General features: G+C 43.4%; 1 long non-coding RNA gene and 1 pseudogene across 2 annotated transcripts; both read left to right on the top strand.

The window, feature by feature from the left end:
* The first annotated feature begins 554 nt into the window (after window positions 1-554).
* Window positions 555-8,026, top strand: LOC146863334 (uncharacterized). 2 transcript variants are annotated; one of them, XR_014978597.1, is made up of 6 exons: window positions 555-659; window positions 4,659-4,719; window positions 4,829-5,036; window positions 6,161-6,268; window positions 6,729-6,836; window positions 7,773-8,026. It is a non-coding gene; the product is annotated as an uncharacterized LOC146863334 (long non-coding RNA). The 2 variants fall into 2 exon arrangements; XR_014978596.1 differs by having other exon boundaries at window positions 584-655.
* A 3,935-nt stretch (window positions 8,027-11,961) lies between these two features.
* LOC146863335 (U2 spliceosomal RNA) lies at window positions 11,962-12,054 on the top strand (annotated as a pseudogene).
* The last annotated feature ends 1,359 nt before the right edge of the window (window positions 12,055-13,413 follow it).

The raw sequence follows: 13,413 nt of genomic DNA on the forward strand, positions 1-13,413 counted from the left end.
CGCCAGTGTTAGGTTTTCCAATATTTCATAATTCCATTGGCTCTTAGAATAACATGTATCTGTTTAATACGCGTGACTGTTTTATTAATTGAGTTGAACTACAAGCGATGCTTTGAAACAATTGCGCGGTTTCTTATAGACCTCGGCATTCCGTGATTGTGTAAAATAACTGAACCTCCATGTGAATAAAAAAGTGCAACCTCTGCCTCTTAACATATCTCGTTCTCGTGTAAAGCGCTATGAGGCCAATCGCGTCACTATTTCTGCACTACTTGCAGCTATTGTGGTCATACCTGAATGCAGGTTGTGTTGAAAATAAAAACAATTGGTCTTGAACGATTTGCACAGAATCACAGGATTCTGAGCCTCCCGCGGAGACTCAGATACTGTTCCCAGCTTCAAGTCGGCATCTGTCTTTTCATTCCTTGCTTGCATCAATTTCCCCAGCCCCTCCTGCCTCGGAGCAGCACTACAGGCTACCTTTGGGCTCGTTTTGGTAGGATCCAGGCCTACCATGCCGCAGCCGTCCCTGGTTGGAACGGAAGCGGAAGCTGACTAGCTGAGTTGTACTAGTCTGTGGCCGACCGAATGAAGAGACCGGGTTGTGTGCACACGGATCGGGCTGCACCGGGAAAGAAGCAAAGTGCTCCATTTCGTAGGTATTTTTTTCGTGGGGCTGAGGGTGCAGGTGAGATGTGGGTGTGATTTCCCACCACTTTGGAGTGTTCTGCCGCGCTTTTGTTTGAAAGGCGGGAGCCCGCCTTTTTTTAAGATGCGGCGCTGTAATGCAGTGCTTTTTGCATACATGCCAACATCTCAGAAGAGCAAAGTGGGAGATTTGTTTTTAAAAAATCGGGAGAATGGGGCCTTGAATCGGGTTACTGTCATGTATGGGCCTTGGAAGTGTGCTGATGCAGGATCGGACATTTGAAACACAAAATGCACGTTTTTTTTCTTACCTTTCATAAGCATGCAGCGCAATTGCAGGCAGAGATAGGGTGATGCAAGTGTTGTGCACTGGCCTGGCAGGTTGCTGGCAGTGCATACACCAACCCCCCTCCCCCCGTGTGGCAGCCCAGGCACCCACACAGCCGTCCAATTTTCAATCATGACTGGAACCTTAGAGCGCCTAGTTAGCTCATATTTCTCCTCAGCCCTCGTCTCCCTATGTAGCAACTTTAACATTTCCACGAACTCGCTGTTCCAAATTTTTTCATTGCCGCCAGCATGAGGTGGGCTCCCAGCGGTTTCAAAACCCCCCATGTGAGGAAGTTTCTTGATCTTCAGCTCTGCGCTTTCTTTCCCTGCTACCTCTCCCTCTGCTTTCTCCTCTATCTCCCCCCACTGCCTCCTCTACTCCTTTCTTTGCCCCTGTCTCCTTCGTTGGCAGTATGTCACTCGCTGTTCTCTACTTGGTCACTGCCTTACTCTCTTTCTCCCCCTGCTCTGCACCTTTCCCCCATTCCACTACCTGGTCATCTGTACCTACCCCCATATCCACCACTTACACCCCTTTTCTCAGCCGCAGCATCCTCCCAACCTGAGACTCCATAGCATCAACGCCAACCGACACCATAGCAGCCCCTTTGCACTCTTGTCTGTGTTATTACCTGTGGCCAGGGTCAGTGCCCGTTGCCGCTTGTTGCATCCCGGTTAGCGGACCTCCACTGCTGTGCCTCCATTGTCCATCGAGTGACCCTGCAATGTAGCATTAACAGAATAATGAGGGTTCCCCTCTCCTGCGGCCCCCTCCTTGTAACTCCACCTCTGCGCGACAGCCTCTGACTGCGCGCCCCCGAGTACTTCACATATCTTTAAAAGACAATTCGCTTGTTAATGGGGCTTTGTTGGTTTTTCACCCCTTCTAGACCTCCTGCATCACCACTCTGGCTATTGATGGAAGAATTAGCACGTTACACAATACCAAGCCCTGTAAACTGAAACCCCATGTGTGCAGTATCACCGAGTAGGTCACCAAGCTTTCATGACACGAAGCAGATGGCTTCAGAGAATTCTTTTCAAAGGTGCTTTCTTGGCTTTTAGCAGGCAGTGGTTCCCAACATAAAAACTTTGCAAACCATGTCAAGAGCATTAATCTACAAGTAACCTCCCCATTCCACAGCCATTCATCTGTCATGTTATTGTATTTGACCTTATTGGTTAATTGTTTCAGGGGAAAAAGTATGAAAACGTCAACAGGAAAGGAAAAATAGACAGAGAGAATAATAATAAAAAATACAATTCTCTCTGCCTATTTTCCTTTCCTGGTAACTTTTTCATAGGTTTTCCCTGAGCCAATTAACTAATAAAGTAAAACATATTCATGGCAGAAAACCCTGTCACGTTGAATGAATCACTATTGTGTCTCTGGGCAGCAGAGCTATGCATAAGGTGAAGCCCAGCAATGATACAGGCATGTCCTCCCTAAACTACATATATTTTATTTCTAGACATATATATTATAGAGCGGAGGCATACAGCCTTTTCCCGTCACCTGCACTATGTTCTTTTCTTCCTTCAAATTTCACCAGAGAATTCCCATAGAAGCCCATGTTGACACCAGAACATGGGCTTCTATTGGAATTCTCTGCGGCATATTATCAAGCCCATTATCGCCGCTTTAGCAGCAGTTTTCTGCCGATAAAGCGGCGATAATTTTAACGCCGGACCTTGATAATATGCCCAAACTACTTTTCACCTCTCTTTATTTCTTGCCCATTTTCTTTTCTATCCTTTTTCACGCTTCCTTTTCCAGATCTCCTTTTTCCCTTCCATGCCGTTTCCACTCTTAATTATCAGCCTCCTTTCTCGCACTCCAGTTTCTGCTATTACCAGTCCTCTTCACTCTTCTCGTTCCTTGTGTACCCTATCTGTCTTTACCACTCCGATGTCTCTTCCTTTCTTCCTCTCCCTTTTATCTGTGTTTCGGTCGAGCCTATGCTGCGCATGCGCTGCTGCGAGGCATGCAGTATTGGAGGATGGCTTTAAGGTCCTGCCCACTCTCCGCACATATTTGTCATTGGCTGGTGTCAATGTCCTTCATAAATGCTGCCTTCCGAGTCGTTATTCGGCTTGTTAGTCCCTCCTTGATTTCGCCTTGTCTGCATTTGTTACCGTCCATAACAATTGGACATTTTACTTGTCTCGTTACACGGTCTGCTTTATCTTGGCTGTGAGCACTATTTTGTTTAATGATTTGCCCCTACACCACATCACATCACGCCGTCCGCTTTTATTTTAGCTGCGCAGTCTGCTTCAAGTATAGCAGTCGTGCTTACTTTTTTTGTTTGTACGCTTTTATATTTACAAATGCACGCCGCCTTTATATTTACTAACAGCGCTTTAACTTTTGGTGAGAGAACCTTTTTTAAAAAGCTTACTGCTGACATTGAATTTAAGTTTTATACAATACTCAGCACCGTGCTTTATGTTTAACATAGCAGCCGCACAGCTTTCTTTTATGCTGCGAGGCTGAAATAACTCACCTTTTAAAACATTATTTGCTTTATACTATGGAGATACCTTTTACATTTTTGTGCAGTACTGGTATCACCCAGAACCGTTTGCTCATCAAGATTCAGCTGCCCAGCCCTCACCCAGCATTTTAAGGAGGGAAGGGGGTCACATGGTCCCCGCCCCGGGACCCCATTCCCCCAGGCCCTGACCTTTATTTTTGTATTTGTTATTTTTACATAGGAGGTGGGACACGCAGCCCCCCTCAAGGGGCTGATTTTTGCTTCCGGGAAACCATTGCCCGGGGCCTGGCTTCTAGACTGGGTGCCCTAGTCCCACCCAAGGCAACCATGGGGATCAACGGGGAGCCTTGGGGTGGCGGTCCCGGGGCTATTTAAGGCTCCAGGAGGGGGGTGACATGGCCCCCCTCCTTTCTTCTTTTACTGTCAGTAAGTGGGAGGGTGGGCGGAGGGAAAACAGGGCTGTCTGTTTAGTAGTAATATGTAGCAGTATTCTGCGTTTTTATCGGGGGTCCTTAGAGCTTTTGGCCCCAGTGTCACTGCACCTGCTGCACCATTCAAATCAAGCACCTTTTATCTGCAATGTACCTGCCTTTATAGTAGTAAAATATTGCAATATTAAGTCATGACCTTGTTGTCTGCAAGGCGAGTGCACTTGTGACTGCCTGTTTTGTAGTAAAATATAGCAATATTAGGTGTTTAGCGTGGTCCCTAGAGGTATTGGTTCTGGTGCCACTGCACCTGCTGCACCATTCAAATGATGACCCTATTGCGTGCTTGATAAATGTATTTGTAACTGCCTTGTTTAGTAGTAACATTTAGCAGTGATCTGGGTTTGGTGGGGTCCCTACACGTTTTGGCCCTGGTGCCATTGCACCTGCTGCTCCTTTAAAATAAAGTCCCTGTTAACTGCAAGGTAATTTCAATTTTGACTGCTTGTTTAGTAGTCAAAAATAGCAATATTGGGTGTTTAGAGGAGTTATGACAACTTTGGGGACCGGTGCCACTGCACCTGCTGCACCATTCAAATCATTACCCTGTTGTCTTCAAGGTAACTGCACTTGTGGCTGCCTGTTTAGTAGTAAAATATAGCATAGCTCTTGTATATTTAACTTTATTTTTAATGTGCAATGTTTATTACAAAATCAGGAAACTAACTTACATCTATTTTTTCTTTATATCCAGCCCGTGTTAAATAAGGGAAGCAAAAGAATAACCATTTTTCCACTCTCCGTGGATCAGATAAGTAACTATGTCCTTCTAACCATATATAACATCATCATCCTACCATATACCTGATGGATCAGGATTCTTTGGTTAAATATATCTTTCTTCTCTCATTGTATTCTGTACAGGACGAGAGGCTGAAGAAACTCCGGCGTGAAGAAACAGAGCTACACAAGCAGGTACCTCCGGCGAGGGAACATGGATGCAGTCAGAAACCCTGAAGAAGAGATCAACAACATGTAAGAGGAAGACCCGCGTGTCGGAGCCGTAACGTGTCAGAGACGTCCAATCATGGTACCACGAATTCCCGACTCCGGGACAACAGGACCCGAGCAGGTAAGTCGACAACACAAAGGGAGTGTGGGAAATGATAGGCAGATCTGTGACTGAACGCGAACCACGTTCTTGTCACGGACTGACCAATTTAGCCGCACTTGACTCCCGCTCCCTGTCTGCAATAGGAGCGGGCGTGACTGACAATGCCCGCACCCTGCTCTCCTTGAGCCTTGTTATGTCTAATGCTGGGTGTCAGGGGCCTTGTTTTTTATGAACCAGCTTTTGTGTCATAGATTGTCCATCTTCAGTATTACCTGTTTTAGATGCTGAAAGGAGGATCTAGAATGGATCCATAACAGGAGCCCATGCCCTCCTGAAATGATACACTCTGGGAATTGTGTTCTAGTCCGCTTCTATTTGGAAGGTGCTGTCTTGTCTTGGAAGCAGTGGGTGTGGGATTTTGGTGCTGGAAGTCTTTGCCAGAACACTTTTATTGATCGATTTGCTCATTTCTCAGGATGATGACCTGCTCTTTGCAGTATCACATAATAAGAACCAGCATGTTAATTGACTTGTAAAGGATCTTTAACGCTATGTAGGGTCTCTTGCTGCTGTACATAGCTGTATTGCTCCTCTAGGTGGCTCATGCAATACAAGTACCACTACATGCATGCCTCTCTTGATGTTCTAATGTGCTCTGCTGCATGTTTGTGCATGGTATGTCTTTTCAGAAAGTGCTTCTGGGAGCAAAGTGATATATGACTGTATGGCGTACCTGTGCTGAGTTGGATGTGAGATGTTCTGTCCTGTGTAAGGTTAGATGAGTGTGTGTCGTTTCATGGTGGCAGGTGCTTTGGATTTCACAGTGGTGACCTTGTAATAAATATATGATATTCACCAGTCAATATGCCATATAAGGTGTTGGTGCAGTTGAGCGAAACATAGGGTTTCCTTTCCTATTTGATTTGCTCAAGTGCGTTATCTCATCTGTTGTGTGTGGGTGGGTTTAATTTATTTCCTAACATGCAACACGGTGGGCAATCGTTTCATTTGAGAATTAGTGAAACTCAACCACACATTCTCTGTTTATGCTTAAGAAGTTGAATTCCCAATGTTATGTGCCTATTTACAAAATACTTTTTTTCATAAGTTAATCATGTATAACTGCTTGTCAATTATTCTAGGAAATTACAGCTATTCGTCAGATTACCCTGCTACGGGTCTGAATGAGGAGCTTGAACTAATACAAACAAATGTAAGAAAATTTCAAGATAAGAATGATTTCTCAAAAGGTAAGTGAAACTCATCTTTTAAAACCAAGTGAGTAGAAGCAACTTTGACCACATAACCTAAAACTCCTAATTCTCCTGCACTATGTACTCCTCAAGTGCATATCTCAGAAATACGTTTCTGTTCACCAAAAGCTGTGCCTTAAAATAAAAATAATAATAATAAAAACACCTACTGAATTGTAGGCCAGCTGAAGTACGTGTGGGAATCCGTAGGCTATTTATCATTTGCAGGCAGCGCTGTGTGCTTTGACAAACATTGTATGTTCTTTGCAAAAAGAAATTGGTCCTGGAGTACATTTTTGACATGACCAATGCGTATTTCTGGCACTAATGCATCATTTTTTGATCACTGTTACACATGGTGCTTATGAATGTCAATTAGCCGACCAGAAACAAAAACGTTTACTTTTAAAATCATGTATATATGATGGCATATATATTAATGCTCTGTTATCTGCAGGATGATATGCAGCAGCTGGTAGAGGTTCTGTTGAACCCTATTCATTATGAAATTGTGTGCTGAGATGAGCATTGGGCAGGGATCAACCGGAAATTGCAGATTTATTTGGTAAGATATTCCAAATCATCTAATTACCCTTCTGGTAACGAACATTCAGGTTAAAGCTGCAAATTGTTTGTGTAAAAACAGTAACTAACATTAAAAATGTGTTTTGACTTATAAAACCTTAAGGCCTATGTGGTCCCCTAGCCGCTCACGTTATTGCTGCAGTGTTTCTTTTTTGCTGTTTTGTATTGCCTTTTTACTCCTTCAGTCAGTTCTCTCCAAATAAGCAAGCAATCCTTACACCAGAAATCTTCGTGACAGCACTGAAAGCGCACAGTGCTTCCAGCCTTACTTCGTACTTTCATCTGCATCCCTGGTCCAAACACTCTGCATTCATGTACCGGCCGCAAGGGAATTTGGGACTTTCCTTTCCATACGGGCATGCTGCAAGCGTAGTTCAGTGGACCTTCCGCCAATATCCTTCTTGAAGGCAGCATAAGTTGAACCCAAGGTAGTTTACTCCCTGTTTGCACAGGCTACATCTAGTGGCTTACAGACTCTGGTAACTGGGAAACCACTCTTTACCTTTGTACATCTGTAATTTATCCTGAATGTTAGAGGAGCAGTGATTAAAGGCACAATGCTGTCAAACTGTGGTCAATGTGTGGCGGAGATTAAAACCTAAAATTCGCCGTCTCTTGAGGATAAAAAGCCGTTTTTTACAATAATATTGAAACTCTGGGACTGTTCTGAATCTAATTTGCCCCTTCACTCTTACAGTTGAGAGGGATATTTTCTTTCTTCACCTTCCATCTGATCAATGGCCTAAGTTCAAATGTGAACCAGAAGCATCAGAAAAGCAGTGTTAAAACCTCTCATAAGGCACCCTTTATGGTGGAGGGGAATCCAGTGATTTATGAAGGCAGCTAATCTAAAAGAAAATCTAAATTAACTCAATTGTAGAAAGTGTACTAATATAGTCTTTTGTTATCTTTTCAGAATGTTATGAAATCTTAGTGCAAGCTGGCTTCCTCTCAACAAGGAAACTACGAGAAGGGCTCTTGTCGTAAGGATCTGCAATTGCAAAAGAGGACAAAATACTCTGAATCTGGCAACACACAATAGAGCTGCTTCTTTTGTTGAGTTTTTAAAATTCTCTTTCCTTACTTTTAATGTTATCCTGAACAGTATACTATCTCTCTTTGAGGTCATGTACATGCTTTGGCGAAATAAAAGCACACAGTGAGAAGAAATTTCAGATCCATTTATTTGAACCAATTCTTTGTTCGGTGTATTGCCACAGGTCACCATATCAAAACTTAGAGTGACTTCGTTTAGCTCAAATGAAGACCTGTCACAATTAGTATGGGGAAAGGTCATACGTTGCAAGGTTGCTACACAATGCAAATGGTATTCTTGCCAACACCAACGCTCCTCACAAATTCATTTTATATCATTGTCCTTGTTTAAAGAAGGATCCTGTTTTAAACCCATACAGTTTTCTTTTTTAAAGAGACACCATGTTTCACCCAAGTATTTCATTTCAAATTGGTTTTTAAATTAGACTTGAGTAATCCAGGATGAAGGAAAGGACATTTGGAAAGTCTGTATTTAAACATTTAGGAGTGATCTACAAGCATCGAGAACATTTTATTAAACCATTCAGAAGTAATGCCCATTTGCAATAGCCAAGAGTGCCCATCCAGTGGATACTCTAAGAAGATACGAATTGGGATTACTTCTAAATAATTCCACTGAGTACTCTTGGTTGTTAGGCAGTGATGCCCGTAGTATTTTCCCAATACCCTTGTGTACATTAACTCCAATTCGAAGTTGTCATAAAATCATACTACAGTAATGCATAATAATTCTGAAGATGTTAGCAAATCATCCAGTGGTTGTAAACAGTAACCATGAGGTTGTCCTGAAATCATCCGGTAGTATTTCAAACTCATCCTGCACTTGTCAGTTAGTATTCCTTGAAGTACAAGATCATCACTCATTTTTAATTGAAGTAATCAGGACACCATCCTGGAGTAATTCACACTCATCCTGCAGTTGTTAATTCGTATTCTTGGAGTTGTAAAGGATCATCACGCATTTTTAATTGAAGTAATCAGGACACCATCCTGGAGTACTTCACACTCATCCTGCAGTTGTCAATTAGTATTCTTGGAGTTGTAAAGGATCATCACGCATTTTTAATTGAAGTAATCAGGACACCATCCTGGAGTAGTTTTTGTGATTACAGTAAGAGTCATCTCATTTAAATATTTCTCCCTGTGGGCAGACTTCAGGATGGCTTGGGATGACTTCCCCAGATAATTACAGGAATAGCCTGGCTGAAGTCATCGGATGACCCTAGAATGAGTCCAGGATGATCTTCCTTTTTGACTTGGGTAAGGAGGACCGAGCCTAGGAGACAAGAGGCTCCAGTGATAAGCGCCGCTCAGTTAATTCGATTTCATGCGTGAGTACACTCGCTGCCCTGGTTAAGAATGCATCAAGCGTGGCTACAGTCCCTCTGCCCGATTTCTCGCTTTGCCCTTTCAGCTTCACCATTTCACACGGAGGTGCAGCCAAACAAACACTTCAGGGCAACAATTTGTATTTCTTCGAAGGACTCCAGGTGTTAGATGGAGGGCCCAGCCAAGCCCAGCATCTTCCGGGCTCCTCCGGGCGTGCACGTGCCTGCTCTTGGCCCGCACTTTGCCCGGCTCAGCCTGGGCGCATCCCCGCGTGCATCCCGCACCACAGGAACACGGCGCGCTTACATGCGTGAGACCAGCAGCAGGTGGAGTCGGGAGTTGTAGTCCTCCCCTTTAGGATTGCGTCCTCTCCTTTTGCCGTCCCCAGTGACTCAGGGAGAGGCTACAACAGCCGCGGGAACACAGCGCGCTTAAATGCGTGAGACCAGCAGCAGGTGGAGTCTGGAGTTGTAGTCCTCCCCTTTAGGATTGCGTCCTCTCCTTTTGCCGTCCCCAGTGACTCAGGGAGAGGCTACAACAGCCGCGGGAACACAGCGCGCTTAAATGCGTGAGACCAGCAGCAGGTGGAGTCGGGAGTTGTAGTCCTCCCCTGCAGGATTGCGTCCTCTCCTTTCTCTGTTCCCAGTGACTCAGGAATCGCCGCAGCCCCCCCTTAATTATGAGGCCTATTGCTTCACCGCCCAATTGCAGTGGCTCTCTAGGTGGCTGGTGGGCTTAGACTTGGCAGAAATGGGGGCGAGTCACCAACCACAGCATGAGGGTGCTCATATTGCATTCCTGTTGGAACAGAAGTGAAAATGACCAGATCACCAAAACCTTTTGAAATTTCCACGAGCTGCTGGATTAGTATGGTGAAGATCACCAGCCACCGTCCCTTGTATGCTCCGGCCCTCCCTTTGGTGGGTTTGCTAACACCAAGGGGAGGGTTCATTACCTCTAGAAGACTAGAAGAACTGGTGACAGCAGGAAGTGACACCATTGGCGATTGTTATATGAACAGTACATTTAGGAGTCTAATATGCATGGTGGGAAAAGAGTCCCAGCCTGAGTATATGTGGCAGTGTCTGGATCAGTGCTACATCTCTGGGGGGGGGGCGAACTTATGGAACCACTATCACATGAAGTCTTACAGATCCTCTGCGTAAAGTTTGGTACAGAACGGACGCTTGCGTTCTGGCTTTATGAATTGCTTCTCTCTATGATTACAGGCTCCTCGCAGAAACTGAGGGCTTACTGGGAGGGTACTCTGCACAGGGTACTCTTGGACAAAGAATGGGGACAGATACTAGAGCACCCGCATAGGGTTTCCAGAAACACATGGTTCAAATTTACTCAATTTAACCACATACACATAACCTACCGGATACCCCGCAGGCAAAATGTATTAATGGGATAAACAACAAAAGCTGCCTTGATATAACTTGGTAGACACAGTTTTTATCCATTTGGTCTGGGACTCCTGATGATAGCTCACATCTGGAGAACAGTGGTGGTCGACCTGGAAAAGGGCCACAGGGAAGCTGCTCCGGACACTTCTGACATATTTCTTTTGGGGTTATATTCCTACACTCAGCTAGGTACAGAATGTAACAGATCCATGGATCTAGCATTTGTACTAGCTAGAAGGGCAGTTCTGATAGACTGGAGTTCTTATATGGGACCCCTGCCTGATACATGGAAGAAGGACGCTGAGACGTGGGCAGTAGCAGAGGGATCCGCAGTACCCTACGAGGAAAGATGCAGACTTCATAAAAGACCCATAGCAGACCAATAAATGGATCTTGCCATCCAAATTCCTACACATACAAAATTAAACGGAATAGTACTAAATTCCATATGACACTCTTTTTTCGAGGGAGGTTTCCCTCCACCTCCACTTAGTGAAACAAGTTCATAGGCGCGTCACATTCAGAACACCTATTAGATACAATATGCTTTTTTTATGTTGGCGCACTAGACTGTTGCAAATATATAAATGAGATAACCGCTGAAACCAGACTGAGGTGTTGCTGTTGGCTTTATTGACCCTGTTTCAAATGTTATTAGAGTTATTGTTTAAGATTGTATGTCTTAGAAATCTACCCCCTGGAATCATTTATTACCCTGTAAGTGAACACGTAGACATCAAGAATCTCCATTTTTCGATTTGAAGACACTATATTTGCGAATTGCAAAATTGTAAAACCCAATAAAGATGATCTTTAAAAAAGAAAAAATCAAGACCCACGCTGCGAGCCCTGCAGCGACCCTGGAGACCCAACAAGCACTAAAAAGTCCTAAAGGGTGAGCAAAACCAGATTAGGGTTTGTGAAACCCAAACAAATTATTAAAAAATAAAATCTAAAATATAAGAGTAATACATTAAAAAAATGTAAAAAAAGGGAAGGGGCAAACACCTGCTTGGCAGCATGATATAGGTTGTGCGCAGGGCTTGGCCAAAGGCAGACTCTTTAACCAATACCTGTGTGCAGCCATATTGAGTTGGGCACACAGCCTGCAAGGTATAATGGCAAATCTGAATTCACATGGCTCAGGACTACGTGTAGCAATGCTTGGCCCCCACTGTACACAGCAAAAGACTGTGACAGCAGGGAACACAATAGTTGCATGGAAGTTGGGTGTAGAATGATACAAAGAAAATAGAAATCGCTGAAAAAGGAAAGGAAACAAGGAAAGGAGAGTTATGTTTATAATTGCTCATAACATCTTAACCTTTTGGCTAAGATCAAGTGTAGTATCTCTTCTTATCAGTTTAGAAAGAAAATATGAAATTCACGTAATAAAGAACAATTAGAGTGCAGATATGATTAGGAATTAAAACTGAAAAAACACTGAAATTTGCCAGTTATGGTTAGGTCTAAGTTCCATCACTCGCACACCAGCCATGCAAACCATAGCTCACATACCAATGCTCATGTCCTCGTCCTTGATGTAAAGGATGCAATTGTAATTGCCATAAATGATTTTATGAATATAGTATTTATTGGTTTGAGTATGTGCTATTATTTAATGATGTTGTACATTCAGGTGTTCCTACTTATTGGTATAAATATTGTGAGGTCATAAGAAATGTACTTGCATTTGGGGATTAATTGGGCATTCCGGGGCACCCATGGCTTAAATAAAGCAATGGAAACAGATTGTATTTAACATTCTTGTGATAGCAACTCCTCATGGGTCACAAAACAAAATAGCTAACATTTTTCGAAAGAGGTCAAATTAAATCTATTTCCTAATGGATCCATGTGTGCTAACGAGCAGAGACACTCTATCACTATCACAAACCATACAGGACTGTGTGAAGGGTGGAGCCAAACTCTTTCTTTCCCAGAAATTGAAAGCATTAAAAATGTCCTTGTGATGACTACTCACCTACTGCTGGCAAATACATATTACTGATTTCCTTGCAATGAGGCTCATATGTTGATTAGGGAAAAACTTATCAGAACATAACTCATAACCTTATCTTTAAAAATGGAGGCACCAGAGACATAATCGTAAACAGGATATCACAAAAGTTCAGCAATAAAATTCCTTCTTCATTTTAGCTTTAAATCCATCACATGAGAACATCAAATGACCCTTCCAAAGGATGGCAGTACAAAGAGGTCAGTTATAATAGGGGCTGTTAGAGGTATTCATCCAAGAAAGCCCTTATGACCCTCAAATTGATTAAATATCTCTAAATGTGACGTACGTCCAAATTCTTACAGGTGGTTCCTCCTTTTTCTGGCTCTCAATATTCACTCCAGAATGTTATGACGCCCGTCTTTATTCAATGGTGGCCATTTTAAACTTTTATGCCGGCCTTAGCGTTATGTGCTAATTGCTGGCACTAATACAATTTTAAGAGAGCAGCCTCGTGTGAGAGAATTATGTACCATAGAGCTGGTCATTTCTCTTACTGAGTAACTGAAGACCAAACAGAATAAAAGGCTTCACCAGTGATAAACAATATTTTAGTGGACTAGGTCCAATTGTAAGGCCATGATATAGTCATCAATTACAGTTTTCGGGTGGAAGTGGCAAACCCTACATGTGTGCCGTAGGGCTTGGATGCAAATGGCACACAATGGTAGTCTGCTGGCACCTATAAGAGAAGGTTTGCTTCTTCTCGTTAGGGCTCCCTACCATATATAACTATCATATTA

Source organism: Triturus cristatus, chromosome 2_2 (genome assembly GCF_964204655.1).
Source record: "Triturus cristatus chromosome 2_2, aTriCri1.1, whole genome shotgun sequence".
In the NCBI taxonomy this organism is placed as follows: Eukaryota; Metazoa; Chordata; class Amphibia; order Caudata; family Salamandridae; genus Triturus; species Triturus cristatus.